The sequence below is a fragment of the Mirounga leonina genome, unplaced genomic scaffold (genome assembly GCF_011800145.1).
Source record: "Mirounga leonina isolate KUSES-001 unplaced genomic scaffold, KU_Mleo_1.0 Mir_129, whole genome shotgun sequence".
Classification (NCBI taxonomy): Eukaryota; Metazoa; Chordata; class Mammalia; order Carnivora; family Phocidae; genus Mirounga; species Mirounga leonina.
Window position 1 is genome coordinate 37,795,184 of NW_023270323.1, and position 19,003 is coordinate 37,814,186.

The window sequence follows — 19,003 nt, forward strand, 5'->3', positions numbered from 1 at the left end:
AGGCTCGATCCCGGGACCTAAGTTGAAGTCAGACACTTAACCGACTAAGCGATCCAGTACCCTTATTTATTAAAATTCTTATATTTCTTTATATAACCTCTGCCTCTGTATTTTGCCTGAATTATTATAATAACCTTCTTCTCTTAGTCTCCCTAACTCTAGTCTTGCCTTATTCATTCCATTCTTTATATTGTAGCCAGAATGATATTTCAAAAGAACAAGACTATTAATGTTACTTCCCTGCTTAAAGCTACTTCAGTGTTTTCATGTTGCCGTTGAAGGGCAGGTGATTTTTTTTTTAACCTTCATGTGGCCTTTCATGATATACACACCTCATCACTCTCATCTCTGACCCCCAGTTTTTACCCCACCCTGTCCTTGGTTTTTGCTCTAATCATGCTGAACTACTTAGAGTACCCTAAAATTATAGTTCTTGCTTATGTGTCCAGACCTTTGCATTTACTGTTCTTTTGGCATCACAGTTCTCTGTCTCTTGGCCTGGTGAATTTTATTCATCCTAAAGATCTCAACTTAGGGATTACTTCTTCCAGGAGGCTTCCTCAACGACTCTGTGTCCCTCTTATGTATTCACAGAGCATTTTGTGCATGCCTTTGGGAAGTGCCTCAAATGCAGTTGATATGACTGTTTTGCCATTTTAAAACTACCATTAGCATAGTGTTGGACACTTGTATTGGTGCTCAGTAAATATTTGCTGAATGATAACTATATGAAGTATAATTTTTAAGGAATCACTAATATTTATAACAAAGCTTCTTTGATATCTAGCCAGGAATAATTTTATATTTATTAGCCATTTGTTTTCTTTGTGCCTCATTTGGTTATACTTTTTGCTCATTTTGGGGAGTTGGATTTTATTTTATTTTTATTTTTTTCAAATAAGTCTTGATTTTAATAAGATCCTCTACACACACATTTGCTACTGAAAATTGAAATAGCACATCAAAAAATTTTTATTACAATTCAGTTTTTGAAAACCAGAAAATTTAGCCTGTGCACTCAGCCCTAATTATGCTCTAACCAAACCACCCAAAGTTTTCTGTGTATTCCTTCTGCACAAGTTACTTAGCTTCCAATTTTTGATGCTAGGTTTTATCTTAATGACTTCAGGCTTCTCAAACACACAGGCCACATTCAAAACCTATTAGTGCTTCCTTAGGTCAAATCAAAATGTGGAAGTATATTAAGGTCATTCAGATGCAAACTACAGGATTCCTCACAAATTACTGGTATCAAGGTAGAAAAGATACAAAAAAAGACAGAGCTTATATCATAGATTAGTAAAATATTATGCAGTTTGTCCTAACATAGAGCAGCTTTCGTAAGCTCTGCTGCATAATGATCCTAAAATTACTAGCAAGAAGAAACAGTACAAGAATAAAGTTTATGTTTACAAAGGCTCTGTGTCATAATTATTCTCCATGCTGGTGTCCTCAGAAAGATCTTTATGATGCAGGCAGTGATGACAGCTTCGTCTAAATCTTTCCGCTCTTGATTCGGACTCAGTTTCCTTCTGCTGTAGATTTTTTTGAAGCATGGACCACTGGTTGAGGTAGTGCTGGTATTGAATCAGTCGCATCATCCTTTCCATTCTTTCTTTCCAAGCAGTTATCAAAGTCCTTATTCCACCCCTCCTCCTGCTGCTGAGGATGCGGTCAACAAGCCCCTGTGGTTTCTTCTCTCTGTCCTGCTGTTGGGGTAGATATTCTGGTAGAGGGGAAGGGAGTTTGATACTGGGGTTGAGAGTCAATTTACTAAGGTTCTTTATTAATATTTTGGAGATAGTTTGAGAGGCAGCTGAGCCTTCCTGGGAGTTCTCTTCACTGGGCATCTGAGATGATCCTGGGGCCCAGGTTGGGTAAAGCTGCTTTGGTGAATCCATTGAAAGCCTAAGGTTGGGGGTTCGGGGGTGGGGGTGTTGGATTTTAACATTTTTCTGAATAACTTCTAAATATCCTTATGTGGTAAAGATACTAACCCTTTGTCATGCTGCAAATGTTTAAGCCGTTTGTTTTTTTCCAAGGGGGAGTTGCCATTTGTGTTTATTTTGTTAATAAAAATAGGTATCCCTATTCATTATATCTTTTATTCTTCACAAGAACCCTCTTAGCTAAGAATTCTGAGGCTTAGGGTGGTTTAGTTATTTTCCAGAGATTTCCATCCATGCCTTTCTAAATTCCGTAGATCTTAAGTTTTATACTGACTCCTCCAGCATGCTGTTTATTAGCTGCTGTAATTCTGACTGGGTAGCACTATCCCAAAGTACTTAAAACTAATTAGGACACAGGGATCTGGCTTCTGAATTTTGTTTCATGCACATTTTAGGAACTCAGTCCTGTTGCTCTGGTGCTTTTGACTCAGACCACTTATTTTTGATTCCTTCAATTTCCCAGAGTATTGTTTTGTTATCAAAAATAGCCTTTTCTCAAAAATACATCTTTTGCTATTAAAAAATATCCTTTTTTGTTGCTGTTATTTTGCATATACAATTATATTCTTTATTCAAAAAAATTTAGAATGGGGCACCTGGGTGGCTCAGTTGGTTGGGTGACTGCCTTTGGTTCACATCATGATCCTAGAGTCCTGGGATTGAGTCCCACATTGGGCTCCCTGCTCAGTGGGAAGTTGGCTTCTCCCTCCGACCCTACCCCCTCTCATGCCCTTTCTCTCTCATTCCCTCTCTGTCAAATAAATAAATAAAATCTTTAAGAAAATAAAAAAATTTAGAATGGGCATTGGGTGGGTCAGAAGCAAACTTGACTGTAAAGTTTTGCACTAATTTTGTGGCAAGGTTGAATTGGTCTCATTTAATTCAGTTATTCACCAGTGCCAGTTGAGAAATAGTATTTGTCGAATACTCTGACAGGTCCTAGTAATAGATAAATAAGTAAATTATTACTCCTGCTTTGAAGAAACTCATGATTTAGAAGAATATTGTCAATGAGAATGTTATAGTGATATTCCACTTCTACAATGAAAAATAGTAAGAACACAGTAATTCCTAATTTTCCTTGTCAGTGAAAGAACATTGATAACTGACAGGTTCCTGAAGTTTATAGCACCAAAAAATTTGAGTAAAATTCACCCTCATTTTCCTTCTTGAAGGTGAAAATGAAAACTAAAGTATGCACGTGTGTGTGCAAACACACACACACACACACACAGAAAGTAGGGAGACAGTGGGAGAAACCAAATATGAACCAGCTATATGTGAATAGTTGACTCTTTAATAAATATTATGTAAAGATGATTATCAGTCACTATTGGGTCGTGACCATTTTTATATTAGCTGAGGCAGAGACTTCCGTGAAAGTAATTCATATATGTTCATTGGCATTCTTAAAGCAAGCATTTGAACTATTGAGAACTAATTCACAGGAAAACTATTAAATAGTAAATACTGTGGCAGCCTCTGTACAGTTGGTGTTATAATGCTTTAGATCATGTCATTAATTTGTACCATGGTCTATTATAGGAAAAGGCCTAAGAAATTCCTTGTTGTTAACTAGTTACTTCAATTTATTTAGTACCTATAATCTCTAACATAGAGCTTGAACTTCTCTTGATTCTTAAATACTTACTGACTTAAAATGAGTAATTGACAGCCTTAATCTAATCTATTGTACCTTTATTTTTCTGTAATTTTTTTACTGTAATAAAAATTGAAAAAAATTGAGTCTGTCATAATTTTTTTTTTTTACTTTAAAGTTCCTAGGTAAAAATACACTTGGTGATTTAAACATTAAAATTATTTTATTAAAGTGACACTAACTTTTAGGGTTTAAAAAGATTATACGGAAAAAAGAAAACAAATAACAAAGTCACCACTTTGTCCTAACAAGTAAAAAGGTGAATGGTCAGAAAAAATCAATTCTTAGATGCATAAAAAAGGGGGGGGGGCACAGGGAAAATTTGGTCACAGGGCAATCTCCCTAAGATCAGAGAGTCAGGTAAATACAGGAAGTCACAGCTTCCTAGAGCAGAGACTGAGGAACTGAAACCACCTCAGAAACCAGTGCAGAACCAGAACTGTAATTGACAAGTTGCTGGAGGCTCACTATATATAACTTTGACAATTGAAAACTCCAGAGGGACCCAATCATAGGGGGCCTCAACAATATTGTGAGATTTACCTCTAAGAGCTCAACCAGGTTCCCACAGTGAATATCAGAAATATCTCCTCTTGCTTCCAGCAGGAGTAAGGGAAAAAGAACCTTTTTTTTTATTTAATTTTTATTTATTTGACAGAGAGAGAGCACATGGCAGGCAGAGGGAGAGGGAGAAGCAGACTTCCCGGTGAGTAGGGAGCCCGATGCGGGGCTTGATCCCAGGACCCTGGGACCATGACCTGAGCCGAAGGCAGACGCTTAACGACTGAGCCACCCAGGCGCCCCGAAAAAGAACCATTTTGAAATACACCAGAGTGCTGTGTTCTTAACAAGACCCACTCTCAGGGGAAACTAGTTAACGGGAGTCTTAACTCATCTGGAAGAAGGGAAATACCAAATGCCTACCTACTCTAACCATGTTAGTTTAAGGAGGGAGAAAAAAACCTGAGAAACATTGATGAACTTCACAGTCCAGATGCACAGGCTTACTGAAAGATTGAGACCTAATCATGGGACTATAGAATGCTTCCCCTCTCCCCTCCACACCCCACCACCACATTACTAATGGCCTGTTTATTGCAGTTCCTTTTACCTAGTGCATCATGTCCAGCAATCAAGAAAAAATTACAAGGCATACCAAAAGACAACACAATTTGAGGGGAAAGAGCAAATATAAGAACCAGACATGGCACAAGGATGTTGGAGCTATCAGATCAGGAATTTAAAGTTAAACTATTTAATGTGCTCAGGGATCTAATGGATAAAATAGACAATGTGCAAGAACAGGCGGGCAGTGTAAGTGGAGAGATGGAAATCCTAAAAAGGTAGATAAGGAGTTAAACACTGTACCAGAAATTAAGAATACCTTTGATGGGCTTATTAGTAGACCGGACACGTGAGTAAAGAACCTCTGAGCTAGAGGATATCGTCGTAGAATCCTTGAAAATGAAAAACAAAGAGGACAAAGACCAAAAAGAACGGAATATCCAGGGACTGTGGGACAACTATGAAAGTTGTAACATGTGTGTAATGGGAATACCAGGAGAAAGAGGAAACTTTTGAAATAATAATGACTGAGAATTTCCCCAAGTTAGTGTCAGACCCCAAATCACAGATCCAGTTCAGAGACCACCAAGAAGGATAAGTACCCCCCAAAACAACACCTAGACGTATCATTTTCAAACTATAGAAAATCAGGTAGGAAGAAAAAAAATCCTGAAAGATGCTAGAGGAAGAAAACACTTTACCTATAGAAGAACAAAGAATTACATTTGAATTCCCCTCAGAAACCGTGCAAGTAAGAAGAAAGTAGAGTGAAATATTTAAAGTATTGAGAGAAAAACTCACCAACCTAGAATTCTTTTTCCTGTGAAATTACTCTTGAAAAATGAAGAAGAAATAAAGACTTTCTCAAACAAATTGAGGGAATTTGTTGGTGGTAGACCTGCCTTGCAGGAAATATTAAAAGAAGTTCTTTAGAGAGAAGGAAAATGGAATAGGTTGGAAACTTGGAAGTTTGTAAAATAAGATAGAGCATTGAAGAAGGAGTAAGTAAAGGTAAAATAATAACAATAAACTTCTATTTTTATTCTTAATTGACCTCACATAACAGTTTGTTCATAGTAATAGCAATAATGAATTTGTATATACTTGTGTATGTGTATATATATATATACACACACACACACATACGTACATGCTTATGTGTAAGTGAAATGAATGACAATACAAGGGATAGGAGAGAGGAATTAGGATTATTTGGTTATTATAAGGTATACTACTTGTCAAGTGGTATAGTTTATTTGAAAGTGAACTTGGATTAGTTGTAAATGTATGTTATAGGGGCGCCTGGTCATGAGTTTGAGCCCCATGTTGAGGGTAGAGGTTACTTAAAAAATATATCTATATATAAAAGAAAAAAAACTTCAAAAATGATATTGTAAACTCTAGGGTAACCACCTAAAAAAGTGAAAACCACTAAACCACTAAAAAAAGGTAAAGAAAAAGAAACATAACCAATATGCTAAGGAAGGAGAGAATAGGAATTCTGTAAACTGCTCAGAAAATCATATAAGATGCTGAAAACGGCAAAAGACAGAGTGGAAGACAAAAATGGGAACAAAGAACAAGGGCAACAAGTAGATGCAGTAATCAATATGGTAGCTATTAGTCCAACTATATCAATAATCACTTTGAGTATCAGCCTAAATGTACCAATTCAATGACAGAGATTGTCAGAGTGGATTAAGAAACAAGATCCAACTATATGTTGTCTACAAGAAACCCACTGTAAATATAAAGACATATGTAGATTAAATGGATGGGGAGAAAGACCATATATGAAATCTGCTCTCTTAAAATTTTAAGTGTGTATAGTACTGTTAGCTCTTTGTACATTGTTGTGTAGCAGATCTCTGAAACTTTTTCATCTTCCGTGACTATGAAGCTCTATATCCATTGAACAGCAGTTCCTGATTTCTCCCTCCCCCAAGCCCCTGACAACCACCATTCTACTTCTGCTTCTATCAGTTTGACTATTTTAGACACCTCATGTTAAGTGGAATCATGCATTATTTGTTCTAATGTGACTGGCTTATTTCACTTAGCATAAAGTCCTCAAGATTCATCCATGTTGTTAAGTATGAAAGGATTTCCTTCTTTATCAGAACGAAATAGTATTCCAGTGTATGTATATACCATTCCTTTATCCATTTATTTGTCCATGAACTGTTTAGGTTGTTTCCACCTCTTGGCTATTGTGAATATGCTGCAGTGAACATATAGGAGTACAGTGATCTCTTCGAGATCCTGTTCTCATTCCTTTTGCATAAATACCCAGAAGTGGAATTCCTGGATTATATGATAGTTGTATTTTTAGTTTTTTGAGAAATTTCTTTGCTGTTTTCCATAGTGGTGGCACTATTTTACATTCCTACCCAACATGAACAAAGTACCAATTTTTCTACATCCTTGCCAAACTTATTTATTTCTGTTTTCTATATTTTTGTTGTTTTTATAATGGCCATTTTAACAGGGATGCTATGATATCTCATTGTGGTTTTGATTTGCATTTCTCTTATGATTAAGGATTTTGAGCATCTTTTCATATATCTGTTGGCCATTTGTATGTCTTAGGAGAAATGTTTAAGTCATTTGCCTTTTTTTAAAAAATTGGGTTATTTATGGGTTTTGTTGTTGTTTTGCTAAGTTGTAGGGGTTTCTTATATATTTTGGATATTAATCCCTTATCAGATATATATAGTTATCAGATACTTTCTCCCATTCCATAGATTACCTTTTCACTCTTGTTTCTTCTGCTGCGCATAAGTTGTTTAACTTGAAGGAATCCCACTTGTCAGTTTTTGCTTTTGTTTCCTTTCCTTTTGGTGTCATATCCAAGATATGATTTCCAAATCCTGTGTCCTGAAAATTTCCCTTTTGTTTTCCTCTAGGAGTTTTATAGTTTCAAGTCTTACATTTAAGTCTTTAATCCATATTGATTTGGTTTTTGTGTATGGTGTAAGGAAGGTAGGGTCCATCCAGTTTCAGTCTTTTTTTGCATGTGGATATACTGTTTTCCCAGCACTGTTTGTTAAAGATATTATGCTTTCTGATTATGGAGTCTTGGCACACTTGTTGAAGATCATTTGACCATATATGCCTAGGTTTATTTCTGGGCTCTCTTTTCTTTACTGTTGGTCAATGTGTTCGTTTTTATGCCACTTCATACCATTTGATTACTGTAGCTTTGTAATACGTTTACAGGTTAGGAAGTGTGAGGCCTTCAGCTTTGTTCTTTTTTCTCAATATTGTTTTTGACTAGTTGAGATCCTTTGTTGTTCCATATGAATTTTAGGATTTTTTTTTCAGTTTCTGCAAAGAATGCCATTGGGATTTTGATAGAGATTACATTGAATCTGTAGATGACATTGGGTAATATGGACAATTTTAATGATACTAAATCTTCTATAAACATCCTTTGTATGTCCACTGTAAATTTCCCTCCATTTATTTGTGTCTTATTTCTTATTTCAGAAAACTATTTTATAGTTTTCAGTGTACAAGTCTTTTGCCTTTTTCGTTAGGTTTGTTACTAATTATTTTATTCTTTTTGATGCTATTGTAAATGACATTGTTTTTTTTAATTTCCTTTTCAGATTGTTTATTGTTAGTGTATATAGAAGTGCAACTGATTTTTGTGTGTTGATCTTGTGTTTTGCAACTTTGACATTTGTTAGTTCTAATGGTTTTTTTGTGGAATCTTTAGGGTTTTCTGCATATAAGATCATGTCATCTGTGAACAGGGATAATTTTAATTCTTACTTTCTGATTTGTGTAAGCCTTTTTTTTCTTACCTAATTACTCTAGCTAGAATTTCCAGTACAGTGTTGAATACAAGTGGTAAGAGTGGGCATCCTTGCCTTGTTCCTCATCTTAGAGGGAAAGCTTTCAGTTTTTCACTGTTGATCATGATGTTAGCTCTGGGCTTTTCATATATGGCCTTTGTTATCTTGAGAAATTTTATTTGTTCCTAGTTTATTGTGTGTTTTTTATCATGAAAGGGTGTTGAATTATGTCAAATGCTTGTTCTGCATTGACAAATTCATGTGATTTTTATGCTTTGTTTTGTTGATTTGCTGTATCGTATTGATTGATTATTGTATGTTGAAACATGCTGTACCCCAGGGATAAATCCCACTTGGTCGTGGTGTATTACCCTTTTAATATGCTCTTGGGTTTGGTTTGTTAGTTTGTTAGTATATTGTTGAGGATTTTTGCGTGTATATTCATTAGGGATATTGACCTGTAGTTTTCTTTACTTGCAGAGTCTCTCTGGCTTTGGTATCAAGGTGATGTTGGCTTCATAAAATGAGTTTGGATGTATTCCCTCTTCAATTTTTTCTAAGAGTTTGGGAAAGATTGATGTTAATTAATTCTTCTTTACATGTTTGGTAGAATTTTCCGTTGAATCTGTTTGGTCCTGGGCTTTTCTTTGTTGAGAGGTTTTTGATTACTCAGTATCCTTACTAGTCATACAGGTGTGTGCAGATTTTCTACTTCTTCATGACTCAGTCTTGGTAGGTTGTGTATTTCTAAGAATTTATTTCTTCTAGGCTATCTAATTTGTTGGTGTCTAATTGTTCATAGTAAGTAGTCTCTTATGAATCTTTGTATTTCTGTGGTGTCAGTTGTAGTACTGCATCTTTCACTTTTTTTTTTAAGATTTTTTTATTTGTCAGAGAGAGAGAGAGAGGGTGAGCACAAGCAGGGGGAGCAGCAGGCAGAGGGAGAAGCAGGCTCCCCGCTGAGCAAAGAGCCTGACATGGGACTCGATCCCAGGACCCTGGGATCATGACCCAAGCTGAAGGCAGGCACTTAACCTCCTGAGCCACCCAGGCGTCCCTGCATCTTTCACTTCTTTTTTTTTTTTTTTTTTTAAAGATTTTATTTATTTATTCATGAGAGAGAGGGAGAGGCAGAGGGAGGAGCAGGCTCCCAAGGAGCAGGGAGCCCGATGCGGAACTTGATCCCAGGACCCTGAGATCATGACCTGAGCTGAAGGCAGACACTTAACCATCTGAGCCACCCAGGCGCCCAACATCTTTCACTTCTGATTTGAGTTTTCTCTCCTGTTTTTCTTAGTCTAGTTAAAGGTTTCTCAATTTTGTTGATCTTTTCTAAAAACTCCTTTTTTAATTTTTTTCCTATTGTTAATCCTCTGTTTTGTTTACATCTGCTACTTTAGTCTTTATTATTTCCTTCCTTCTGCTAACTTTGGGCTTGTTTGCTCTTTCTCTGGTTCCTTGAGGTGTAAAGTTAGGGTTCATTTTTGAGATTTCTTCTTTTTTTTTTTTTTAGAAGTGGATTCTGTTTTATTTATGAGATTTATTTATTTATTTTTAATTGAGAGTGGGGCTGGGGGAAGGGGCAGAGGGGTTAGAGAGAATCTCAAGCAGACTTGTGCTGAGCATGGAGCCCAATGCTGGGCTTGATTTCATGACCCTGAGATCATAACCTGAACTGAAACCAAGAGTTGGATGCTTAACTGACTGTGCCACCCAGGTGCCCCCAAGATATTTTTTCTTTTTTAATGTAGTATTTACCACTATAAACTTCCCTGTTAGTACTGCTTTTGCTACATCCCATAAGTTTTGATGTGTTATGTTTTTGTTTGTCTCCAAGTTTCTAATTTCCCTTTTGATTTCTTCTTTGATCCACTGCTTAAGGGTGTGTGTTGTTTAATTTTCATGCATTTGTGAATTTTTCAGTTCTCCTTGTTATCGATTGCTAGTTTCATTCCATTGTTGGCAGAAAAGATAGTTGGTATGATTTCAGTCTTCTTAAATTTGTTAAGACTTATTTTGTGACCTAAAATGTGGTATGTCCTGGAGAATGTTCCATGTGCAGTTAAGAAGAATGTGTATTCTGCTGCTGTTGGGTGGAATGTTCTGTATATGTCTGTCAAGTTGATTTGGTCTGTAATGTTATTCAAGTTGCCTGTTTCCTTATTGATACTCTGTCTAGATATTTTATCCTTTTTGATACTGGGGTATTGAAATCTCTATTATTATTGTGTTGCTATCTGTTTCACTCTTCAGTTCCATCAGTATTTGTTTCAAATATTTGGATGTTCTCATGTTGGGTGTATATATCATTCTTACATCTTCCTGATGAATTGACCCTTTTATCATTATATAATGTCCTTTTTTTGCCTCTTGTCAGTTTTTGACTTAAAGTTTATTTTGTTGGATAGAAGTACGGTCACTCCTGCCCTCTTTTGGTTACATTTGCATAGAATATCTTTTCACTTTTACTTTCATCCTCTGTATGTCTTTAAATCTAGAGTTGACTCTGTTGTAGACAGTAAATTAGTTGGATCTTACTTTTTCTGATCCATTTAGCTACTCTTTTGATTGCTGACTTTAGTCCTTTTATATTTAAAGTAATTACTGATAGGGAAGACTTACTGTGTCCATTTTGTTATTTGTTTTTGACTGTCTTGTAGTTTTTTGTCACTTTGTTCCTCCTATTGTCTTTGTTTGTTTTTCTTGTTTTTTGTTGTTGGGTTTTTTGGGGGTTTTTTTGTGTGCGTGTGACATGCTTTGATTCCTCTCTCATTTCCTTTTGTGTATCCTCTATAGATGTTTTCTTTGTGCTTAACCATAGGTCTTACATAAAACATCTTATGGTTTTGACAATCTATATTAAATTGATGGTGCTTCAGAACTCTCTTACATGTCTCTCCCTTTCACACTTTGTTATCGACATCACAAATTACATCTTTTTATTGTGTATCTTATTAATGTATTTTTGTAGTTATATTTATACCTTTGTGTTTTAACTTCTATAGTAGAATTAATTGTTTTCATTCTTTAAGTTTTTGTGTCTCAGAAACAATTTGTAGAGTTTAACGTTTGTTATGTACACTTTGTGATTAAGTTCTAAATTTTGTTTAAAAATTACTTGAAAACTTTTTCATGATAAACTTTTATATAAGTTAAGTAAATCTAATAAATTTTTTTGTTGTTTAAACAGAATTCTGAGAGTGATGGTCAGCCATATAGAAGAATACATTGAATCTATAGTTTTCTGAAGAATCAGTTCAAAAGATCCAAAAAATACAAAAGGTAATGAAAAGGTATCTTAGAGTGTATTTCCAGCAAAATATATAAATGAATCCATAAACTTATTTTGACATACTAATTTGAGGAATGTTTTATTTTAAAAATTTTCCTGTTGTATTAATTTATTCCAAATACTTGATGCTACTTTAGATACTGAGAATACAGTGGTGAACAAGACAGAAGTTGTCCCTGCTCTCATTAGGATTGCATTCTAAAGGGAGGGAGGACAAATAATAAACCAATGAAACATTTGTTGTTTTGAGATGCAGAGAATTGAGATGCAGAGAATTAAAATGGATAATGTGATAGAGACTGGTGACTGCCTTCATTATTGAAAGAAATATGAAATATTTGAAAGCTCTCATTGAAGAAGAATATTTCAGTTAAGATCTGAATGGCAAGAACGTGCCAGCCCTATGAAGATCTGAGAGAGGAGATTAACAGGCAGTGAACAAAAATGACCATGGAATACTTGAGGAACAGAAAGAGAAAATGTGACTGGAGTATAATAGATGAGGGGAAGAGTATATGGAATTTAGGTTGGAGAAGAAAACTGGGAGAGAAGCAAATTCTATAAATTAGTAGAATTAAAGAATGCTCTGAAAGAAAGTACTCTGTAAGAGTGCTTTCTCTGTAAGAAAGTCAAGTGTTCTCTTTTGCTGTATAATATTTTAGACACCTGTAAAATCTGTAGAAATATCAAAGGTAGTTGGATATAAGACTCTGAGGTTGAGAATCTGGTCTAGGGGTGTGGATTTGGGATTTATTGGTATAGGGAGATACTTAGAGGAGTATGTCTGGATGAAATTATCTAGGAAGTGTACATAGATTAAGAAGGATTTAGCCTTAGGACATGCCAGTATTAATCAGAGGAGAAGGAACAGCCCATGAGATGTGTAAAAAATCAGGAAAATGTTCTGTCACAGAAGGTAAAAAAAAGAAAAGTAATAAATGCAGAGGTGATCAGTTACATCATATGTTACCAAGAGGTAAAATAGAGAGTAAAGGAGCCATTAGATTTGGCAACATGAATGTCTTTTATAACTCTAATAATAGAGTGAACAATCTCAGTGGGAGTGTGTGAGGGTGAAAGCCTGATTAAAATTGATGAAGAGAAAAATGGGGAATTTCCAGTTAAAGATGGCAAAAAATACAATTCTATTTCTTCTTGAAACTCCATTAAAGCTAAAGTAGAAGGATTTTTTTTTTTTTTTTTTAAACAAAAGACATAACTTCACAAGAACAAAGAGAAGAGAAGAAACAATTACAACAAAATTTTGGAAGCTGAAAAGCAAAAGGAAGTGTGATATCTATCTTATGGATCTTAGAATCCTGAGCCGGCTGTGAGAATGATGAGAAACAAACTTTTTTGGCACCATAGAACCTCTAAAATGTCAGGAATTGAGCGCACACTTTACTTCTGCAACGGAGTCAGAGTGGGGCTAATCAGAGATCCTTTTCTTGACCTTGGAATTCCAGGCAACTGCCCCACCCCTATCTTAGCAGAAGGCTAAAGATTTATTCTCTACCAAGGATAAAATAGAGATGCACCAAATGTGGTTGAGAATGGGAGTACCATATTGAAAATAGGGGGATTAAGAACCGAGGCTACCATTTTTTTATAATTTTCAGTCAGTAGTTTAGAAGATTCTTTTCTGGAAATTGTAACCAGCCTAAGAGAAAAGGGCTGAAGATACAGACTTAAAGAATTTCCCCAAAGAAATATTCTAACCTGGTATCCCTGCAATAAAGTTCATAGTCAGCAAGCCCTATCACACAGAGCTTCAGTGATCTTTTTAGACCCCACCCTTAAATGAGCTGGTAGCCAGAGATCACTAAACATTTTAGGAAAACCTCTTATGTGAGAGCCAAATACCGTGCCAAAGGAAAATACCAGGTTAGGGGAAATGGTGACCAGGCAGGCAGGTAAAAATTAAAACACGAAACTATTGTTTAATAGTTTCAGAGAGGTAAGAGGAGATGCTAAATCCATGAAACATGAAAGAAAAACAATTAAATTAGAAATGAAAAACTCAGTGGAAGAGTGGAAAAGTAAAACTGAGATTTTGATCACTGGTTGCTGGTTATAGAGAGCATCCAGTCCCAACAGGAATAGGTCAGAAGCTACCAAGATAAATAGCTATGAGATTAAATTGGTAGAATGTGTAATGTGTTTGAAGATATTAAGAGGAAATTTAGACAGGGAAGAGTTTGGGGCTGAATTGGTGATAAGTCTATAGAAAAGTAAGTCAATAATAAAACAATGATCAACTCTAGGAAAAATTATTTAGAAAGGGGAGGCAATTGTAGTATGCTGTATGACTCAGCTGTGAATTGCATTTAGAGAGTCATTGTAATGTTAACTCTGAATATAACCACCTAGCCAAAATTATGATACTGGGAATTTGGGCAAGTATGCATGTATATGAGGTAAGGATGGGGAGTCAAAGAGAACTAAATTCTTATTTTTCTTAGTGCAGTTCAGTAGATTATGCCTGAAATATAAGACTCTTTTGAGAGCAAAAGGAGACATTTTAATAATTACATTGGGACAACTTGAATAAATTAGGACTGTTAGGCACCCTACCTAAAACGGAGAAATCAAGAAGTAACAAAATAAAGGATATTGGAGCATTGACTGCCAGAAGAAACAGTTCAGGAGGTGAAAGTGGTGGAAAGTGGGAAATGGGGATCAGAGGACAGAGGACTTCTGATTTTTTAATAAGTCTTGTAAAACTTTGTGGACACTTTAGACTTTGAACATGTATACACTGGTGAAAATAAACACTAAATTTTAAAGGAAGGGAGAGAATGGAATTAAAGATGTTGAAACAGCAACTGTACTCTGCCATGCAGTTTTCCTGTGAGAAGGAGCAGAAAAGGAGAGGTAGTACCTGAAGGGGGCTGGTGGGTCAAGGGTTGTTTTGTTTTGTTTTGTTTTTTAAGGTAAAATACTAAGACGTTGATCAGAAAAATCCAGTTATCAAGAGAGGAATTCGTGATGTAGGAATGGAAAGCCTTGAGAGGTGACAGCAGATGGGATTCAGAGGACTAGTATCATGTCATTAGATACTGCACAGTTTATTTTTAATATAGAATGTGTTGTTTTATATATAAGGGTTCTTTTCCAAAAATGGATTTCCAGGCACTGAGATTTTCTGTTAATTATGTTTAATGTTGCATACTGAATTAAAAACATATCTGCTTCTGTATTTGGCGAAGTTTGAATGTTTTATAAAATTTCTTAGTTATTAATATCTCCCCATTTCATAAATATTTTTAAAATATATATATATTTTAAAGATTTTATTTATCAGAGAGAGAGCGAGAGAGCACGAGCAGGGGGAGCAGCAGACAGAGGGAGTAGCGGGCTCCCCGGTGAGCAGGGAGCCCCATGCAGGACTCCTGGGATCATGACCTGAGTGAAGGCAGACGCTTAGCTGACTGAGCCACCCAGGAGTCCCTCATAAATATTTTTTAAAGCTTGTTTTTAAAATGATATTTATAAAAGACTTCTGCCATTCTTGCCCTTTACATCATAAAATAGTAATATCACTGGAAAGCTGGGAAGTCATCACTGAGTGACTTAGAGCTCAAGTTGCTTATGTAAAGGAGTGGTTGATTCCTAGCTGAAACTTGATCCTTGGTAACTTAATTTGTGAACTTTGGATTCTAGTAACTGCAACTGATCCTTTCAAAGACATTATTGTATACCATGCTGGCCTAGTAATGTCAGTATTTAAGAAAGAAGATTTTTAAAGAATTTATTTATTAGGGAGGGAGAGAGCATGTGCATAAGCAGGGGGTGGGGGAGAGGGACAAGCAGACTCCGTGCTGAGCATGGAGCCCTATGTGGGACTCCATCCCACGACCCCGAGATCATGACCTGAGCCCCCAAGAAAAAAAGACATTATTATTTAATTTTTTTTTTAAGATTTTATTTATTTATTTATTTATTTGAGAGAGAGAATGAGAGACAGCACAAGAGGGAAGAGGGTCAGAGAGAGAAGCAGACCCCCCGCTGAGCAGGGAGCCCTATGCGGGACTCGATCCCGGAACTCCAGGATCATGACCTGAGCCTAAGGCAGGCTTAACCAACTGAGCCACCCAGGCGCCCGACATTATTATTTAATTTAATAATAAAATTTGACCTGTATTGGATTATATACTTGAAATTCCATGCTGTGTACAGGGACATCCTTATTTTTTTAAAACTGAATGCTTAGAATCCATAGCATGGGAAATGTGACTCTGGATAGTTTTTTTTTTGGTACTGAAAATGTGAGGCCTAGGGTAGTTCCAAAACAAGACCTTTTGGCTGTTCCCCCATTACCATTGTGTTTTGAGAAAATTAATTTGGCACCATTTAAAGAAGTGAAGAGGAAACTCCTTACAGTTGGCTCTAGAGTACTTAGTTGGGCCTATTTCACTTCTTCCCTTCCCTTTCCCGTAAATATACGGGAAACTAGTCAGTTGGCTAGAAAGGAGAAAAAAAGATCTTGGACTAGACTGTTAGAGAAACATATAGTCTTAAGTTGTTCAGTTAGCAGCGCAGTAAATGTTTGGAAAGCATATTGTTAACAACATTAGTAAAATAGCCTAATAAAGCATTGGCTTGTATCTTCTAAACCATTCTGGGTTCAGTTAGGATGGTGCTTCCTACAGTCTAAACCCTCATTCTTGGGGTCTTTTTTTTTTTTTTTCCTCCTAGTTTGTCCTATATTCTACCTTTTGATAATTAAAGAAGCATGTCTTTGGTGCCACATAAGGCTCAGATCTGGCCTTTTTACTTTAAAGTGAAACTTTACTTTGCTGTTACCTTTGCACTGTTCTTTTTGTTCTGTAACAGAACCAGCCTCTGTTATTACTGTGATGATAGGCATGTCTCTTAGACCAGATTGTTGTGCTTAGGTCATCTTTAAAGTCTCTTCTAACTCTCAAATTGTGTAATTCCATGTTCCATCTGCTGACGTTGACCCAGACACTTAAAACCGGTATCTTAGGGGCGCCTGGGTGGCTCAGCCGTTAAGCGTCTGCTTTCGGCTCAGGTCATGATCCCAGGGTCCTGGGATTGAGCCCCGCATCGGGCTCCCTGCTTAGTGGGAAGCCTGCTTCTCCCTCTCCCACTCCCCCTGCTTGTGTTCCCTCTCTCGCTGTGTCTCTGTCAAATAAATAATATCTTTAAAAAACCAAAAAAACCCCCCCAAAACTGGTATCTTATCTAGTGTTAGTTCTTTTTATTTTTACCTCTGACTCCCCACTCATTTTCTTCTAAGAGCTCTTAGCCCTTTGCATTCTTACTTCTGTAGCCATAATCACATGGGCTCTACAGTATCATTGAGCAAGGATCGTTCGCCCGCTCCATCGTGCCTGTACATTAGAAAACAGTGAATATCTCATGCCTCAAAATTGCTAGGGTTTTTATTAGCATTAAGGTGATTGTTCAATATTTAATTCGCGACTATATAAGTATCTTGTGTGAATAAAACCTGCCTTACACTTTAGAAAAACTATAGAATATAGGATGACAAATTTTAGGCTTATGATTCCGTTTTTAAAGTACTAAGTTTTAATTCCTTCAGTGTGGATATGAGACTCCTTATAAAAAAAGCTCTTCCCTCCCTCCTTTTCTTTGCTTTTCTCTTTTCTTTTCTCTCTTTTCTTTTCAAGTAATCTCTACACCCAGGTGGGGCTTGAACACACAACCCCTAGACCGAGTTGCATGCTGTACTGCCTGAGCCAGCCAGGCACATCCCAATAAGGCTCTTTTCTACTTGTCTTGCCTTCACCCTTCTATCCACTCTTACTCTCATTTTATGCTCTAGTAATTAAAGTTTAACTTGTAACACGACTAGATTTTTCGCTAAAGAAAATGCTAAACCTCTTAAGTTTCTCAAATAGGATGCTCCCTTGTCTCATAAAGGCCTGTGCCTTTACAAATTGCCATTCTTGTGGCTTCGCATCCTTTCAGATACTACCTTTTCTTGTCCTCTAGTCTATTTTTCTCATACTCAAATCGTCATACAAATCACATGGGGACTTTGTTAAAATGTAGATTCTGATTCAGTAGGACTGTCTTTTAACAAGGCCTCAGATGATGCCAGTGCTGATGGTCTTTGCACCAATTTTTTAAAAAAAAATTTTATTGTTAATCACCATACATTACATCATTAGTTTTAGATGTAGTGTTCCATGATTCATTGTTTGTGCATAACACCCAGTGCTCCATGCAGAACGTGCCCTCTTTAATACCCATCACCAAGCTAACCCATCCTCCCACCCCCCTCACCTCTAGAACCCTCAGTTTGTTTTTCAGAGTCCATCGTCTCTCATGGTTTGTCTCCCCCTCCGATTTCTCCCCCTTCATTCTTCCCCTCCTGCTATCTTCTTTTTTTTTTTTTCTGAACGTGTATCACATTATTTGTTTCAGAGGTACAGATCTGAGATTCAACAGTCTTGCACAATTCACAGCACTTACCAGAGCATATACCCTCCCCAGTGTCTATCACCCAGTCACCCCATCCCTCCCACCCCACCCCCCACTCCAGCAACCCTGTTTGTTTCCTGAGATTAAGAATTCCTCATAGTGAGGTCATATGATACATGTCTTTCTCTGTTTGACTTATTTGGCTCAGCATAATATCCTCCAGTTCCATCCACATCGTTGCAAATGGCAAGATCTCATTCCTTTTGATGGCTGCATAATATTCCATTGTGTATATATTATACCACATCTTTATCCATTCATCTGTTGATGGACATCTTGGTTCTTTCCATAGTTTGGCTATTGTGAACATTGCTGCTATAAACATCGGGGTACACGTACCCCTTCGGATCCCTACATTTGTATCTTTGGGGTAATTACCCAGTAGTTTGCACCATATTTTTAGTAACAATCTAGACTACCTGTCAAACTCATTGTCATCAAGAATATTTCCTTTGACTCCTCTCTATATACTTTATATCCTCTATATACTCTATATCCTCTCTTTTATTATTATTATTTAGGTATCTGTCTCCCTATTCAGTTGCAGATTTTTAGGGACTGTGTCTTTTATCCTTGTATCCCTAAAGCTTAGCCTACTATTTAATAGGAAATAGGCTTTCAACAAATGTTTGTTGTTGATTAGATTTTTTAAATTAAAGAATAGTTGACATACAGTGTTATATTAGTTTCAGGTATAAATAGTGACTGAGCAATTCTGTACATTACACATGCTCACCATGATAAGTGTAGTTACCATCTGTCA

At 36.4% G+C, this 19,003-nt stretch overlaps 1 protein-coding gene across 11 annotated transcripts in view; it reads left to right on the top strand.

Annotated features, from left to right (window-relative positions):
* Positions 1-19,003, top strand: part of CLOCK (clock circadian regulator) — a 142,496-nt gene that overhangs the window by 46,779 nt on the left and 76,714 nt on the right. For 10 of the 11 annotated variants that reach the window (XM_035004951.1, XM_035004950.1, XM_035004943.1 and 7 more), the window contains one exon: positions 11,665-11,756. The gene's annotated coding sequence lies outside the window, so the exon portion shown is untranslated. Of the gene's footprint in view, positions 1-4,284; positions 4,316-11,664; positions 11,757-19,003 lie in introns of those variants that run through there. The other variant, XM_035004948.1, reaches the window with a different exon arrangement.